Raw genomic sequence first — 17,006 nt, 5'->3', positions numbered from 1 at the left:
AAGTCGAAGAAGTCTGGCCAGAAAAGTCTGAAAGAAATACCCGGGTGCCCAACGGAGGGTTAAATACCTTATAAAAAGAGCCACGGCTTCTTTCGGGCTTTGCATATTTTAAATCTGCTTCAAGAAGCCTTTTTCTAGCTGTTCGAGCACTAACGGATTTTCCAATTTCTTCTGACAGGGCAAAATAAAATTTTTTACGATCCTTGAGAGACTCCCGCATAAGTTTTCGGTCTTCTCGCGCACTAGTGAGGCGTTTTCTTACACTTTTTGATTTATTATGATCGGATTTTGTCGCCGGAAATCGCTTAATAGCACATTGGACTGCGCACTGCGAGCATCCCACCACATTGACAATCGCGACTTGAGACTTTCCTTCATCATTTAAAATTTAGATTCCCACTCTTTTGTCGTAATAAAGTTCACATTTTTTAACATCAAAAAAGTTAACTTTCAGAAGGTCGATGCAGTTAAATAACTCAGGTGTTACATTTGATTCGTATTTTTCGTTTAATGCTCACATCGACCATCTCTTATCCACATTAAATCGTCTGCGGCTCTGGGCTTTCTGAGCCAAAATAGTTACAACTTCTCAGATCTTTTACTTTGAAACTGTAGTACATCATCCGATCTTCCTAAGCTGGAATAGTCTGCATTTATTTAGTGACCTCATCAGGTATTTGCCATTGATAGAATCGAGTATATTCAAAAGGCCTTGGTTTAAGTTTTGTGATCCCATTCCTCCCTATAAAACCCGTATTATTTTAATTAACCAAAAACCCTTTTAAAATAGATGGACTATGCTCTCTCTCTGTCTTTTGTGTTTGGTGTGATAAATTATCAAGGATAATAAATTTACAAGGTTTGGTCATTAACTTTGGTGAAAAGGAAAATTGTGAGGGAATTTCTACTGCCACCGTACCGGGTATTCGATAGTCGAATTCTACGCGCTCACTTTACACGTATTCACACACTCGTCCAATCAGCAATGACTTGACATTGTCTCTACAAGACAGCTGACTATCATATAATATAAGCACACATACGAGTATTATCATCCTCACTACCCTCATCCAACTACACATTTTTGTTCTAGCCATGGGAAAGTTCTGATAGTTTCCCCTTGTCGGTGTGATATTCTATCTCTCTTTTGCCAATAGTAATTTCTTATAACTGAAAAATATATCTACTATGCTCTAAAGGCAAGGCAACTTGTCAATTTTTTCTCAACAAGTAATCAGCACTGATGTGCCAAACTACTCATTTTCGCCAAGCATCTACTCATTCGGCTATGGCGACCTTACAACAACAACAGCCTAATTTCACACTAGAACTTTTTTCAGTAGATATATTTTTCACTTATATGAAATTGATATTGGTAAAAGAGAGATAGAATTCACACCAAATAGGGGAAAATAATATCAAATGAAAAATTTGATTTCCCCATTAAAAAATGTTGTAAAGGGTGTTTTTTTTAGAGGTTAGGTTTTCAAGTTGGCACTACTTTTTTCGTAGATGGTCTTTATGACAGCTGTCACTTGATTTATGCTCAGTTTGGTTTGCCATTTCATAATGAATAGACTTACACCTGAACAACGTTTGCAAATCGTGCAAATTTATTACGAAAATAATGGTTCGGTTCGCGCGACGCATCGAAGAAAATTTTGTTCAGCGATGAAGCTCACTTTTGCTTGAATGGGTATGTCAATAAGCAAAATTGTCGCATTTGGAGTGAACATAATCCACAAGCCATTGCTGAGACGCCGTTACATCCTCAAAAAGTCACTGTTTGGTGTGCTCTATGGGCAGAGGGAATCATTGGTCCATATTTCTTTAAAAATGAAGCCGGCCATAATGTTACAGTCAATGGAGAGCGCTATAGAGCCACGATTAATGACTTTTTCGTGCCTGAATTGGAGGATGTTGATGTGGACGACCTTTGGTTCCAACAAGACGGCGCTACATGCCATACAGCCAACGCAACAATCGATTTATTGAAGGAAACTTTTGGTGAGCGCATTATCTCGCGCCGTGGACCTGTGGCGTGGCCTCCAAGATCGTGCGATATAACACCGCTGGACTATTTCTTGTGGGTTTATGTGAAGTCGCTTGTCTACGCAGATAAGCCCGAGACGATTGACATCTTGGAAGAGAATATTCGGCACGTTATTGCTGACATACGGCCCCAATTGCTGCAAAAAGTGGTAGAAAATTGGGCCTCTCGGCTGGAATTTATTCGAGCCAGCCGCGACGGCCACTTGCCCGAAATCATTTTTAAAACACAATGGCAAATCCTTATCTTTATAATAAAGCTAAATTCTTGGCCATAACATTAAATTATATACGTTTTATTTCATCTTGAAAACCTAACCTCTAAAAAAAACACCCTTTATATGCCATTTTAATAATGCGCATGTATTAGAGACTAATAAAGTACTTATAGATGTGTTGGAATTTTTGTCGAAAGTGCTCAGCACTGTCTTGTAGGGGTGTTGACTTTGTTTGTACATCACTAACACAATCTTAGTTTTTCGTAAACAAAGCGCTTCGTGACTCTAGTTAAGTAAGCTTCTCAGCTGCCCCTGCCACATTTGCTGAGAGCCGGTTAACAGGCTGTTATTACACCTTCGCAACTCCTTTTATCATGGATTGCCCCTCACTACTGCTTTTACTATTCGGTTTGTTATTCCAAAGAGAGCCCTTCACTCTCTTTCTCTTTTTTTAGCACTTCAGTACGAATTATGCAAAGTATGCCTCAGTTCATTTCGAGCATAGACAACATTTCGAGAACTAAACGAGGACTCGAATTATATTAAACTTGATTTTTTTTTCTTCAGAAAATTGTGTCTATAATTTACTAAATTCAATATTATTTTAGTATTTTCTTCAATATGTTTTATCGTTTTATTCACTAAGCATCTTTGATGCTGTGCAGTTGTCCCGGTCTAGCCAGAAGTCGACTCGCTCTTCTAGGCTCTCCAACAATTGACAATCTTTGAGTACTCTCGGACCTGAAAATCGAATCTCTCATTAAATTCTCGAAACGAATTAATATCTTGGACCAAAATCATAGTAAAAATCTCGGTTAGGTGGGGAAATCATATAACATAATGAGCTCTAGGGCAACACAACGAACCCAACTTGCGGTCTATGTGGCACTCCGATGCGGGGTCACCCTTAAACCAACCAACCAACCAAGCACCTTTGTAGTTGATTGACTTTGTCAACAGAAGACAATAAATAAATAAATAAAAAAAAAAAAAATAAAAAAAATATATTATTAAAAAAATTAAGTAAAAAAAAAATATATTATAAAAAAATAAATACAATAAATAAATAAAAAATAAATTAATTACAAAAAAATGAAAATAAAACAGATTAATCAATAAAAGATTTATATAGATACATACATCCACAGATTTCGAATTCGAAATATTCGTCCTATTGATAAACTCTAAATTCTTAGTTCATGACCGCAAACCATTTGTCTGCCCCATTTTGATTTCCAGTAACTGTTCTCTATAAAATATTTCCATTAGTGTTCGTTGACTCGTGATCTACTCGTAACTTCCGTACTTATTTACTCACATCATTTACATACATTTGCTATAGGATTCAGTTACGTATGCATGTATGTGTGTATTTAGACTTGCTCATTTCAGTAGGTAGAAGCATAAAATGGTGTGTAAAGTGTTTTTGTTTTTAATACCCGTTTTATTTTCTGCAAGGATCATATTTTGAAACATTTATCACAGAATTTTTTTCTAATAGTTATACACACGCACATCTATATAGTATTTTTTGGTTTTGCACTTACGCTGTTAAAAAATTGCTTATGGTTTTAACTACATGTCAATGCTGCGAGTCACATTTTTTTGTTTCGTTTGTAATTTTCTAATAAAAATACATTAATTATTTGAAAGTGAGCTAAGCTTAAATGATTCTTGTGATTTGTGCAGATTGTTGGGGTATTGGTATGTTTGCATGTATGTACATGTGGATAATTTGTTATGTAGAGTACATTAGGATGGCACAAACATTTTTTTTTCTTTACTGATGCTACCGCTCTAGAATATATAAATAAATGAATAAAAAAATAAATAAACTTGTTCTAGGGACACAAAAATGAGACTGGTATTTTTTTATATTTACCCGTAGCGCCAAGACGTGAAAAAGTTCCCATGGGAAAAATGTACTTTTCCCCAAATTTTGTATACAATCTTTACAGATCGATATTATTTAAGTTATTCTTTTACTTTCTCCACACAAATGCTTAAAAAAATAAGTTATTAAAAAAAACAATAATTTATATTATTTTTATTCTAGTTTCAATTATTATTTTTTTAAATAAAGCATAGAAAAGGGAAAGTAGTGGAGAATGGTGCCGTGTGAAAAATTTCACGAAAGTGGGGAAGGTACCTGGTTTTCATTCATGTGTGAGTGGCCAGGACGACACTTCTGCATACGTTCCAAGCAGCTCACAAACTTCCCGGCTTCGCCCAATCATCCTCTGCGTAGCTGCCGAACATCCGTTTGGGAGCGAGCTAATGTGAGAAGGCGAAACAAACCAGAATTTATGGTTGTGCGCTGCGCTTGGGATCTGCCACCTAATAACCCATCCCCAATGAAAAGCCGGCCAAAAACGCTTAAGCGGTTATCGCGGCAATCAAGAAGAAGTAGGGAAATTAAAGAGGAGACTAAATAAAATATCCAGTTGTATGAGTCGAAATTTCAAAAATAAATTCTCGCACTTCTCATATATGATGAGCTAAATTTTGTTCCATTATTAAGTGGTTAAACCTAACTAGTGCTTCCAAAATTAACCTAATTTTAAGAATTTTTTACTGGCAAAGCTCTAAAGAAATTAAGAGTATGCTTTAAGGTCTCTCTTGCATTAACTTTGGTGATTAAAAAAATATTTTGTTTTAAATTGATTTAAAGAAAGACAGTTGCATAGTAGCGTGATGGGAACCTTTTCTAACGAAAAGTACTGCGCTGCTGGAAAACGTTCCATCAAAATTTTCAAACTGTACAAAAACAATAAAATTTATATTTTTATATTTCAAAAGCTAATGAAATTTTATTAATTCTTTCCTTTAAGGGGGGAGCCTGCTTTAGAGGCTTCAAAAAATCGATTTTTTTTTTGCATAAATGTTTTCCCAAACTATCCAAGAATGTGTCCTCAAAATTTCAGAAGCAAATTCAAATATTTTCGGAGTTATAGAGGAAATTATGAGCAAGCGTCGAGCAGGTATACAAGCGGCCGGATCGCTCGAAGTGCGATTTCTCGGTTTTTTATTTTTACGATTTTTCCTAATTGGCGGGAAGGATAGGGAAAAAGTTAAACGTCCTATCGAAACGAGATAACATTGATTGTACTCGGAATTAATTTCTCTTCTAGTTGAACCTAAAAAACCTTAAGAAAGTTATGATTAACCCACTTTTTAAACAATCTAAAGTGAATTTGTTTTTCCAAAAAAATGAATTTTTTTTTTATTAATTAGCGAAAAATTTTTGAATTTCTCACTTTTTGTTAAATTTTCTTGGTTTAACTAGAAGCTATACTATACTAAAATAATTTTTTTTTTTGGGTTTTTAGTTTCTGATGAAAATTGCGACATGCATCTTTCCCGCCGCACGACACATGCACACTCGAGGCGCCGCAGCAAAATGCATACAACTAAGCATAATATGACATATATTTTAATGAAAAAATTTGAGAAGACTGTTGAAATATAACTTCTGCTCAAATATGAACGAGACGTTATCAATAAAACGGTCCGCGGATTACATATGGCAAAAATAAATTTTTTGTTTTTTGGTTATAAGCTTACAATGCAAATTTCAGCGTGATATGTCACATAGTTTTTTTTCTGTGCTACTGTAAACAAGTCAAGCTCGAGTGTGTTCTTCGAATTCTCTTTTATGACTTCAATTGTCTCAAAATGTTTTCCACGTATCGGCAACTTGAGCTTGGGAAACAGGAAAAAGTCACATGGAGCCATATCAGGCGAATACGGTGCTTGCGGAACGATATTAACATTATTTTTGTTCAAATAATCGCGAACAAGACGTGATGTGTGAGCTGGTGCATTATCGTGATGCAAGAACCATGACTTGTTGTCCCACAATTCCTTCCTTTTAGGACGAATGCTCTCGCGCAAACGCTTTAAAACGTCTAAATAATATTCAGCGTTAACCGAGTTTGCGATTTGTGCGATTTTCAAGCACAATTTCCTTTACTTTTCCGATGTTTTCGTTGTTTACTGATGTTGCTGGACGACGTTCATGAGGCAAGTTTTCAACCGATGTAAGGCCCTCTTTGAACGATTTGTACCACTGGAAAACACGTGCACGCGATAGAGCAGAGTCCCCATAGGTTGTCTGCAACATTTTTAAGGCGTCTGAAGCCGAAATTTTGTTGGAATAACAAAATTTCAAACAAATTCTTTGTTCAACTTGAATTTCCATCGTTAAATTCGAAGAACACACTCGACCTTGACTTGTTTACAGTAGCACAGAAAACAAACTATGTGACATATCACGCTGAAATTTGCCATGTAAGCTTATAACAGTCCTACCAAAAAACAAAAAATTTATTTTTGCCATATGTCACCCGCGGACCGTTTTATTGATAACAATAAAACAGGAAAGTTTCGTTTTAATCAAATATTTCTTTCCTTCCCAAAAAGATCCACGAAAAAATCGATTTTTTGAAGCCTCTAAAGCAGGCTCCCCCCTTAACTCCTATTGGATCACAGGACGTTAATGAGAGATGTATGGAAATTTTTTGCAAAAGTGGTGGACATTTAAAAAAAGCTTAGAGTTCTTGCCTAAAAAATAGGTATGGAACTTTAAACCATTTGGAACCATTTAAAAATGTTGCCATCTAAAAGTAATTACCATTCAAAATATACTGCTTAATTTCCAAATAAACCAGTGAACATTTTTGTGAGCTACGTTTTTGGGCGCGTTTACAGTCTCAATTTTTTTTAACCTTTTTTTCGGGCCTTTTCATAAAAATTTTATTATACTTTTAATATGCAACATTTGCGTTTTCTGCTCAATTTTGCGAACTGCATAAACGTTTTTAACCCATCAGAGAAACTTGCTATCGGTGCTGTACTATTGTATTTTTATAACACCTATATGAGAGATGCCTAAACTATTGTTGTATTATAGCTTATTCCCACTAAACGTTAACCAGCTTTAACTGCAATTTACGCTTATCTATAAGTATATCGAAACTTTGTATTTAAATGCGCAAATTCCCAAGCAATTGTTGTTGCATTAAAGCTTGTAAACTCATTTTTTTATAACGGACTTAATTGAACCAAAGAATGTTAATGAAATTGACATTAATATTAAATTATTCATTAACATTCTCTGATTGAAATTTGCTACTCTAAATTTACATTAACATTAAATTATTCATTAACATTCTTTAATTGAACTTTGCTAGTATAAAAAAAATTTTATATTAACAGTGAGAGCCATACAACATATGTAAACATATTCTCAAAGGCGCTTTCAGGCGCAACCAGACTCTTAACTATTCAAACAATAGAGCGATCTTTAATTAGGTTCTGTATGGTAGAGTTTTCGTACATCAACCAACTTTTTTGTTTATTTTAGGCATTAATATGTATATTTTTTTTTTTTAATGAAGACCTACGTTCATTATTTGTAAATTACAAATGCTAAAACAAAAAGCATACAATTTGAAGCTGGCGCTTTAACAGACACCTCTGCTAGTCAGCTGCTGTCAGCAAGCATCAAATGTAAATAAGAAGCAGTTATTCAAGTTCACTCTCATTTCTCTGTTCTAATGCAATAACAACGCTTGATATTCTCTGGCTTGATATTCTTATACTTCTTAACTGCATCAAAGGTTTATTGGAAATAATCTTTAAGCTATAAAATTCTACATTTTAGCAAGACGATTTTCTTTGCTCCAATGTAAGGTCTTGGGGTAATAGAAAATAGCAGAATAGAGAATATTAGAAATAGCGAGAGGCGAAGAATTGATATTTGCTTTGCTTTCTTTTTCTTACATAGTGGCTTGCTTTGGGGCTGTTCGGAAACAAAATCTGATATTACGTAACTGAAATAGAGCCGAGCCTGATAATTTTGAACAACATTTTAATAATATTTTATTGTTAATATTTGTTGTATAAATGCACTCGTAAGTACATAAACATATTTATGTAAATATATATGATACCTAACTAGTTAGTATTTGCCATATATTCCATATATGTATGTGTGTATCTGTGTATATGTATATTTGTGTATATGTAGGTGTAGCATTTGATGCATGAATGCATTTATTTATTTTTTCGCATGATTTTCTTAAGCCAAAATTTCAGCTTCACTACGTGGTTTTTCTCTTAGTGCTTCGTTGGTATGCAAATAACAACAAATTAATGAAATACACATATTTTTTTTATTTTAAAATTTTTTCAACTATTTGCAGACATTCGCAAACATTTTTTATTTTTTAACTAATCATAAATAATATTGCACTATTTTCATAACTATTTACGGTTATGAATTCTTATTTAGCATATTTTTGCAAATTTTTCTCCTTGTATTTTCTATTTTTATTAGAGTTATCCAATTATACATACATTTTTGTATATTTATGATTTTTTTTTAATTCTTTATTACAAAATCAGTCTCAATACAACAAGCCAGCTTCAATAATTTCGCCTAATCTTAAAATCTGAACGCGAAGAAAATACTTTTGTTGTTTTTTTTTCTGCCTTAATACTAAGTATACACATAGGTGCTTTAAATGACGAGACTTAATTAATGCGTTTTATGTGCGAAGGTGAAATGAAATTGTTTTCAATGCAGAAAGCAATCAAAGCGAAAAGTTCTATCATAGTGAATGCTATGGCAGCGAATTATGAGCGATCAATACTGATGAGGTGTATATACTCAAAATTAAAAAAAAAAACAAAAAAAAAAGACGATTGTCATTTCTTTACTTTTACGTATAAGACTTAGTTAAATTATCACTCGTTCATATCTGCATCAGCGTGCCGTAGGCCCTGGCCGACAGCAGAGAATGTTAATGGAATTCCATTAATTCCGCCAGTGCTCCTTGTTTCGTGGAAAAATAATTGTATTGTTTTGCTTCGTCTTATAAATAAAAAAAAAGATTAGGTCAGATTCAAAAAATAGTTTCTGTGTCTGTTAGTATGAGTTGCGATCAATAAGTATCCTCGTTTGTAATAAAGACGTAAGTTTTTTATCGATTTTTCTCTAGGTAATGAACTATAAGGGTGTTTGCTAAAGTTTCTGACATTACTTTAACCGTTTCAAAAAATGTGACTTGTCAAAGTTATCAAAGTTACGCTGCTATCTCGGCGATAATCTGCCTATTTGAGCTGATCCATATCTTCACATTTGAAGCCACACGAAGTCATATACTTACATATAACGAGCACTGTGGATGTAGCTCATGCAATTTGTTCGCACCTATATCCAGTAACTTCCCAGTAACCTATTTTCCGAGAATAGGGAAATTTATGTATCTCCACTCAAGGAGAAATATATCAAAAAAGTACAGGAACGCAACATTTGCAAGTTTGACGAACAGCCGATTAAATTATTAACAGAAAAAATCACAAAAATTAAAAAAAAAATTTAGTTGAGCTACCTCCTATTAAATAAAAAAAAATAAAGTAAATATAAGGTCTATGAATAAGTTCGTGCGGTTTTTTTTCGAAATTTGAATTTCGGATCATTCCCATGGCTTTTAAACGTTTGGAAATGGTTGATTGATCAACTCCCAAAGTTTTTGCAACCTCTTCTTGCGTTTGAGCCGGATCTTGATCGAGCAATTCCTCCAATTCGGTATCCATGAACTTTGGCGGCGCGGCCAAAATCACCACTTTTAAAGCGTGCAAACCACTTCTGGCACGTTCGCTCAGCTAGAGCATGCTCACCATAAACTTCCACCAAGATACGATGACTTTCGGCTGCTTTTTTCTTCATATTAAAGAATTCCCCGCAAAAACACATTATTTGGCACGAAATTCGACATTTTCAAGTGTGGTAAAAATATTGTTGTTTACGCTTCAAATAAAAAACTTATACTGACGTTTGTGCCTTACGACAGTAGCTCTCCAATGAATGTTTGGAAATGTGGATCGATGGAATAATAATCAAGTTACGCCATCTGTTGTAAAACCGCACGAACTTATCCATTAAAATGTAAAATATGAAGCTTAGGCATCACATCATTTTTTTTGCACAATAATTTATTCCATTTTATCATCGCTGTCAGATGAATGCTCTTCATTAGCAATTGTTTTGTTATGACAATCACAGCTTTCTTCTTTTCTTCCGTCTATGCATGTATGTATGTAAATATATTGCCAAATTATTTAATAACAAGAAGTGTGACGATCGGCGTCACAAGTAATTTTTCTTGATGACAATGCACCGTCACAGCGAACAAGAGCGACCCGGGAATTAGTGGATACGTACGATTGGGAACCGCTGGTGCATGCGGCCTACACACCTTAGCGCCTTCCGATTATCATTTGTTTGCATCGATGGGCCACGCACTTTCCGAGCAGCGCTTCAATTCTCACGAAGAAGCCAAAAAATGGCTCAATGATTGGGTTGCGGCCAAAGACGGCCAATTTTTTTAGCGCGACATCCAAAAATTGCCTGAGAGATGGGAAAAATGTGTCGCTAGCGAAGGCTATTATTTTGAAGATTAAATTTGTAACCATTTTTTGTTAATAGACGTTTGAAATTGAAAAAAAAAAACCATTTCATAGGTATATACATACTCAAATAAACTTTATAAATTTTAACTGAAATATAATATATTTGCTTATATTTTTCATTTTAAGCACCATTTTTATTTAGATTTAGAACTTTGACTCAATTTGCAAATTTTAATTCGTGTTTATTTTTACTTTCCGATCAGCTGTTCTTCTCACCTGCAAATTTTTACAATTGAAAATTCCTCAAGTTAAAACTTGCAACTTCCCCTCAAAATGAAATGCCATTTTGCTCTCTCACTTTCCCCTACTTCGCAAGTTTTTTAGATACATGAACACCAAAATTTGATAATTTGTAAAAATTGCTTACAAATTATTTGCTTCACACGAACAGACCTAATGGCGGATACGTTGTCAGGCTTAAACGTTATTGTTTCTCTTAGCAAAAGAGCGTCCCATGACTTTTTCGTTTTCCTATTGTATTGGTGCATTGAAGTACTGCTCTGTGAGTGTTCATCTTGTCTCTAAAAGCTCTGTAAGCATTATTCCTTTTCAGTCACTGAAAAAATACAAAAACAAAATGAACATCACTTCTCCAGCAAATGAAACTACTTTTTCCTTCTTTGGAGCAAATTCCTTGCACATTCCTTTAACTTCAGTTTTTGGTAATTTGGTAATGCATCCCCTATAATATTTGGATATTGAAAGTCGGGTTTGTTTGTTGCACAACGTGAGCAATCGTGACATTCAACCAGCCGACACCATTTTTAAACTTCACTTCAAATTTGAAATATTCATTTTGTTACTTCGGTGGCCTCTGATACTTTGCAAACTTTATTGCGGCGATCAGCGAGAGTCACATCATGACCTTCTTCTCTAATTTCTGTGGTAACCACTCTCTTAGCTGACTGACCTCTCGACATCCAAACGAACAGATGTACGGCCACGTGTAAAGCATATGAGAAAATATTCAACAGCTGCGAGCATTATTTGCTCGTAGTTTTTGCATGTTTTACAATCCAAACCTAAAGAAAGTGATTACGGGTCAATATTGCTTTTTCCAAGAGAGAACTATGAAATAAAAATTAACGCGTGCACAAATCAGAATCAGAATCATGTTTTATTTGAAGCTTATGAATATATAGAAAATAGCAGGAGAAAAAGAACAGCACTAGCTCAGGGCCATTAGGCTGGTTGACGCGAGCACAAAACTTTTGATTTTTATACGGAGAAATTGTGCAGAACCGTAAGGGGAAATAACGATCACAAATCAACGAGAATTTTGAGGCACTTCAAACTTGCAAACTATGAAACTGCGAGCCTGTTTTTTTAGGTTTGATTAAACATTTTGAAATTTTAATGAAACTGGTCGAATTTGCATACATTTTGCACGAAGTTTGAAACTTGAATTATCATAATTATTATTAAAAAATAAATATATACGAGTAAATAGGGAAAATGAGGTGCTCTCAATAGGAGGTGCTTTTATGACTTTGCAACGGAGTATATGCATGTATGTATGTACACATGTTAATACGAACATAAAACGCAAATACAATACATTAACTAGGCATGTACATATATGTATGTGTATGTATGCATGTATGTCAAAGTGTATGCATATTTGCGATTAATTGGTACGTAACTAAACTATTGCAATATCATTTTTCTCGATGGGCCTTATAATTTTGTATGTGTGTGTATGTAGGCACATACCAAGAATAATTGAAAAGTGCATTATAACTGGTACTCTTTTAAATTTTATATAATCTACAATATCTACATTTGCAAATATATTTATATTTACTTGATGAATTACAAACTGAGCCTAACATTGTGCTCAGTAACCTACACAGGTATTCTACTCTTAACTGCTATTCATGTAAGTGTATCGATTTTCTTTCATAAATCATTAAATTTGTTTATAATCCATATTTTTCTGCTAACAGCTTCTTTTCACATTTTTAGTATGCACTAATTTTTTTTATATATTTTTTGGTATTATTATGTACTTATATAGGTATGTATACTCTACAATTAGTAACACATATACACACAAATGCGCCTGTGTGTATGCCTTATCCTATTTAACTATCTCAATATTGCTTTGGTTTGGAACTAATCGAGGCGTCACGAATATGAAATGAGTAATGATTGAAGACAATTAACAAATTTATATGCAAAAGCAATGTAGATAATGATTTTTTTTAATGATTGCAATTGGAGAAAAATTGTTTGATGCATACAAAATTGAATATATTGCGTTTAGAATTCAATTTACTGGCCTTTCTTATAATATTTGCCAGAGCCAGTGAGTGCATACTATTCGGTACTGGAGAAAGATTAGAATTATGATAAAGAATTAAAATTAGAAAAAAGGCAAAAAGATATTTGCGACTGAAGAAATATCGAGAAATAATCATTATTCTTGAGCGAAAGAATCTGAATGAATAGTCATTACTCTACTTCAAAAGCAAATAGTTTTTTGTTAGGTGAGGTTAGGTTAGCCAGGTTGCTTGTCCAAGGCAATACACTCGGTAGCCCTAAGCCCCATTGTGGTACCTGCATTTGATTAATAATGGCAAATATCTTGAGAAATTAATTAAAGAGGGCAAAGTAAAAAATTGATTAAAAACAGCTGTAGTTTTAGCCGCGGAAAAATCGAACAGTAACTATTATTTTGCGGAACAACATCAAGACGAACGCCACAAATAGGAGGTGTAAGCGCCAATAAAATATTAATTTTGAGCAAAAGATAATTGGTTACTTATTTATGTGTAAAAGAAAAAAATAAATTTGACTATAAGTAGAAAAAAAATTATATTGAAATAAAATAAAATAAAATATATTAAAATAAAAACCCAAAGCCAAAATCAGAATTAAAAATCAAAATTTAAATTGAAAGTAAAATCAAAACCGAAATTTGACATTAAATTCAAAGCCAAATTTAAAATAAAAATCCAAACAATTTTCAAAAGCAAATTCAAAATTAAAATGCAAATCAAAATCAAATCCAAATCCAAAATAAAATCAAAATCAAAATTCAAAGCAAAATATAAATCAAAGCCGCAATTTAGAACCATAATAAAAACTAAAACATAAATTTAAAATTAAAACTAAAATTTATATAAAAATCAATAAAAACAAAAATCAAAATCAAAACCGAATTTCATGTCAAATTGAAATCCAAATTAAAATCAAAATAAAAATTAAAACAAAATGCAATCAAAATTTAAATCGAAGTTAAATCAAACCAAATTAAAACTAAAACCAAAATCAAATAAAATTCAAAATCAATAAAAATCAAAATTAAAACTAAAATGAAAATCACAATCGAAGTTAAAATCAATAACAAAGTCAATAAGAATAAAAATCTAAATCAAAATCCAAATTAAAAGCAAAATAGAAATCAAAATCAATATTTAAAGCAAGAAAAAAGTTAAAAAATAAATCGAAATCAAAATCAATAAGTATAAAAATCTAAATCCAAATTAAAGGCAAAATAAAAAAAAACATGAAAGCAAATTAAAAACAAAATCAATATTAAACTTAAAACCGCAATTCAGAATCATAATAAAAATCAGAACCTAAAAATTAAAATCAAAATTCAAATTAAAACCAAAATTAAAATCAAGATAAAAATCAAAATTCAAATCAAAATCAAATTTCAAAGTCAAAATCAAAATCAAAATTAAAACCAAAAATAAAACTAAAATTTATATCAAAATTAATGTCAAAATCAAAATTAAAATCGAAATTCAAAATTAATATCAAAATTAATGTTGAAATTTAAATCAAAAGCAATAAAAGTAAATATCAAAATCAATACAAAATAAAAATTCAAACTCAAAATCCAAATTCATATTGATTCGAAATCCAAATGAAAACAAAAATCAAAATCAAAATTCCAATAAATATTTAAACTAGGATTCAAAATAAAAATAAAATCAATTTCTGGCTACCATCAAAAAAAAAAAAGTACTTAAAAATAATAATTTTTGTTCTTTAATAATTTTTAATAATCAAAATCTAAATTCAAAACTCAAAATTAAAATCAAAACCAAATTTCAAAGTCAAAATATATTATTAACCCTTTGGGGACGGAGCCGTCGACAGGCGAGCGTCGCTGAGGACGAGAGGTATTGGAGTGCGCAGTAAAGAAAATAAATACGTTGAACGTTATAAAAACTAAGGCTTTATTTAACACAAGAAAAATTTTTCATAAAATCACTTTCGGATTTCACTTTTACATGACGAAGTAATGCCGTCATCTTCCGTCTTAACAGATTCAAAGTAATACTCGTCAGAACTGTCACGTATCATCTCTATATCGCTTAACCATCGTAGGATAAAATAGACATAAATAAAGGGTGGTTAAATTTTAAGGGCCGATGTCGAATATTAACCACACCTAAACGTCAAGTTTTTTCTGCATTTCATTTAACATTTTTGAATTTCAGACTAACTTAATTTGAACCATGGAAAGATACGCAATCAAGCAACGAGTTAAAGTTATTCAGGCTTATTATGAAACCGGGCGTTCAAATCAAAATGCATATCGCGCACTTCGTGATTTTTCGGTCAATTTAATTGTCCAAATGTGCGTACAATCGCAAAAATTGTGCAAAAGTTTGAGCAAACCGGATCTGTAGGATATGTGAAAATACCAATGCATGCTCGTACAGCTCGTACTGCGGAAAATATTGCTGCGGTTCGCGATAGTGTGGCTGAAGAGCCGTCCACCTCAACTCGTCGTCGTGCCCAACAATTGCACCTCTCACGCTCGTCGTTGATGAGCATTATGCATAAAGACTTGCATTTACACCCTTAGAAGGTGCGATTGACTCAAGACCTAAAGCCTCTTGATCATTTCAAGCGTCGTCAATGGTCAGAATGGTGGCAGGAAATGGCAACAGTGAATGACCAATTTTCGAAGAAAATCATCTTCAGTGATGAGGCACATTTTCACCTCAGTGGATTCGTCAATAAGCAGAATTGCCACATTTGGGCGGATGATAATCCAAGAGAGCTTGTCGAAAAACCAATGCACCCACAAAGAGTGACTGTTTGGTGCGGTTTATGGGCCGACGGCATCATTGGGCCGTATTTTTTCCAAAATGAGGCCTGTCAGGCAGTTACTGTGAATAGTGTTCGCTATCGTGAGATGATAACGAACTTTTCATGGCCCGAATTGGAAGATATGGATGTGTACGATATGTGGTTTCAACAGGACGGTGCCACTTGTCACACAGCTAAGGAAAAATGGCTCTTTTGCGTGAAAAATTTGATGGCCGAATAATCTCACGTCGCGGCGATGTAATTTGGCCGCCAAGATCATGTGATTTGACACCGTTGGACTTCTTTCTTTGGGAGCTAAAGGATGAGATAATTCGGCACATTACCGGCATAGAACCTCCATTATGCCTCAGCGTAATCGAAAATTTGGACCATCGGATGGAAGTGTGCCGATTTGGCCGATATTTTGTTCCATACGTAATTGAGCCATACCAATATTATCATAATAAAGAGAAATGACAGTAATTATCTAAAAAAATTTTATTTTATTCAAAATCAACACCGGCTCTTGAAACTTAACCACCCTTATATAAAAAGCCTACTGGTTCCTCTGGCAGTAAAATTCGTTCTGACTCTACTGTCATCTCACATCGTAAGTTTACATTATAAGGAAGATAAGACATCATCACTAATGGCCCCTAATATTTTTGAATGAAAACGTGACTCTTTTACTATACCTTTGCGTATCTTATCGCTCAGAACGACAGACGTCGCGAGCCTTGCAGCTACGAACTAATTTGGGCGGCTATATGCCGACACGCGTCCAGAACGGTAAAACGGCTTGGGCGGCTTTATGCCGACACTCGTCCCCAAAGGGATCAAACCAGAATTTAAAATCCTAATCCAAATTAAAAGCAAAACAAAAATAAAAATCAAAATTAAAACTAAAATCTAAATCAACACTCAAAATAAAAAGATTTGGCTATTTTCATTACTACTTACAAAAAAAATAAAAATACTTAAAAAATAATAATTTTTATTCTTGAGGGAACATTTAATAATCAAAATCCAAATTCAAAACTCAAATAAAAAACAAAACATAAATTCAAAATCGAAATCATAACCAAATTCCAAACTCAAAATCAAAATGAAATCTAAAATCAAAAGAGATTTGGCTATATCCAAGATTTGGGTTATCCAATAAATATCAAAACTAAAATTCAAAATAACAATAAAATCCAAAAAAAA

The sequence above is a fragment of the Anastrepha obliqua genome, chromosome 2 (assembly GCF_027943255.1).
Source record: "Anastrepha obliqua isolate idAnaObli1 chromosome 2, idAnaObli1_1.0, whole genome shotgun sequence".
Lineage (NCBI taxonomy): Eukaryota > Metazoa > Arthropoda > Insecta > Diptera > Tephritidae > Anastrepha > Anastrepha obliqua.
The sequence above is the reverse complement of the archived record's forward strand: the minus strand, read 5'-3'. Positions refer to the sequence as shown.